This window comes from Penaeus chinensis, chromosome 15, assembly GCF_019202785.1.
Source record: "Penaeus chinensis breed Huanghai No. 1 chromosome 15, ASM1920278v2, whole genome shotgun sequence".
Taxonomy (NCBI): domain Eukaryota; kingdom Metazoa; phylum Arthropoda; class Malacostraca; order Decapoda; family Penaeidae; genus Penaeus; species Penaeus chinensis.
In genome coordinates this window covers 7,995,434-7,997,933 of record NC_061833.1, presented here as the reverse complement: position 1 = coordinate 7,997,933, position 2,500 = coordinate 7,995,434, and the positions used below count along the sequence as shown (strand labels likewise).

The 2,500-nt window shown below is 40.1% G+C and overlaps 1 pseudogene; it reads right to left on the bottom strand.

Annotated features, from left to right (window-relative positions):
• LOC125032824 overlaps window positions 1–2,500 on the bottom strand; it is a 23,915-nt pseudogene that overhangs the window by 656 nt on the left and 20,759 nt on the right.

Sequence of the window (2,500 nt, the reverse complement as noted above, 5' to 3'; positions counted from 1 at the left end):
AAATACACTGAACGAAAAAAAGATGAGTCGATTGACGAACGGACATACATACTGACAGAAAGGATGAAGGAAAAGAGGGCATAAGAGGGAAAGTAAGAGAAGAAAAGAGAACACACATGAAAAAGTAAAAAATAAAGAAAAAACGAGCAAGCGAAAACGTAGGAAGGGACGAAGGAGAAGCCGGCGCACAAGAATCCGGGCGCCGTCAAACCATGATAAATTGCCCATTATAACCCATTAAAAATTCTGGTCGATTCGAAAGGGCTCCTTCCATCAGCACATTTATAAATCATCGGAGATGGTCCTCAGCAAATCAGAAAAATGGAATATAAAAAAAATAACAAAAAAAAATGAGATGGACAACCAACTTCCACGGACAAAAGTTTATAAATGCAAAGGGAAATAGTTTCGTTAAGACAGGATCCACGGACTTCAAAGGTTGAAATTCGAATTATTTGGGTAAATCTACTTGCATTCTCTGAATTATCTAATGTTAATTGATAAATATTACCCTTGATGAGCAGTGGGAGGGATAGCAGCGAGCAGTGGAGTGGGTTTTGCAAGAGGGCGAGGAGGTGGAGGTGGAGAACGTAGTAAAACAAAGCTGTGGGCAGGTGGAGCAAGTAAGTGGATGGTGGCATAGGTGGATGGTGTAACCTTAAGGGTGGAGAAGTCGATAAGGACTTTTTTCCCTCTTATGTACGTTAAAAACAAAATACGACCAATAAATTCATTTTTTTTTTCGTAACCTGAGCGAGTTCCAGATCTCGGCTTGAAAAAAATTACGATATTTTCCCCGACAGGGTTGCCTAAAATATTACGTTCTTGCAGCTTAATGGTATCTCTTGGTATAAATGGACGCTATTTTTCTAATGACGCGCAGACCCAAAGACCGCAAACGTTTCTCTAGCCCCCAGTGTCTTAAAACCTTTGAACGATTTTAACACTCGGAACCACGTAATGATCTCGTTACAATGATAACGAACCGAAAATCCCCAACTCATAAAACACTTACATCTCTATTTACCATCTCGTATGAGGACGTCCCCCTCCCCCCTTCCGATAAATAAACAAAGATAAAGAAGTACCGCACATCCACGAAATAACAAATAACAGGTAGAACAAATAAGATTATCGGTTGATCTCGGCCATAAATCTGGTTGTGTTGCGGGGGCGGCCTAAGTGGGAGGGTCCGCCCCGCCTCGCCCCGCCCTCCCGCTTGTTCCTGCGCGCCAAAACACCGCCTCGACAACCGCTATCTCAGGGTCGTATCTTCGGGTCACGGCAGGTGAAAAACGAGCGTCAGTAATTGTTTTACGTTTCTATCATGGTTTGGCATCGTGTCCGCAACATATTGCCCTCATGTCAGGATAATAATTATGCGTAGAGGAATCCACTCCGTCTTGAAAAGTGTCCTACTTAACATAAGAGTATCAACAGACTAGTTTAATTCCGGTTCACATAATCGCTAACATCAATATTGTACATTTCTTCTTGTTTATCATTTTTTAAGAGTCTGACACCTCTATCTTGAAGTGTTAAACCCTATGTATTTTTCATGGATCTTATTCCCGGATTGTTTGAGTAGTAATTGCAACTAGGATATATATATACTATGAATTAAAAGAGGATAAGAGTAAAAGAAACATATAAAAAACTGAAGGAACTAAACAATATGATACTCCCCTGATCCCTTTGCATAATTTAATGAATTCTTAGGATCAATGGAACATGTAAAGGATAATTGTACAAAAACAATGCTTTTGTTTCACAGACTTGATTATACTAAATTATGCCCTTCTCAAAACCCTCCTTCATTTCGTGACAGTTATGCGATATGAATTCAAATTGTTTATTGTTTCGGTGTCTTGAGGGAGCGTAGTTTGAAAACCTCAGCCAATATTCGAAAGGATAATAAAATTATACTCATGTGTACAACTTTTTACACTTTGCATATTAGCAGCGAGGCATTTTCGATGTTCCGTACTCTCGAAAATGTGCTTGTCTCGTACGAATATATGGAGTGTATACCTGTAAAATCAATATTTTTATTAAAGTTTCAAAGAGAATGTATTCAGTCGAATTCGGTTAAAAGTTAAATCAATCGAAGACAAAAAAATAATATAAATATACATATATAACTATCATACAAATATATAATCAATCACAGAATATGTATACACAGTGGGTCCGTATACACATACAGTCATAACAGTTTTGCTTTTCTTTTCTCTTAACTGTATAGAACTGCGCGTGTTTTGTGGAGAGGTGCAACAGGTCAGGGCTGCACCCCCCCTCCTTCTCCTCCCCAGCCCCCCCTACCCCCCACTCCCCACCGGCGGCAACACAGCCAGCTCTATTGATTCTTACGCGGGACCAGCGCCTCCGGGAACTGTCCGTACGTGTTTACTAAAATAAAATGTACTAAGTGACGCAAGCTTTGGCTTACGGACATACACTCGCACGCGCTTACACACACACACACTTATATAGGTAGGTA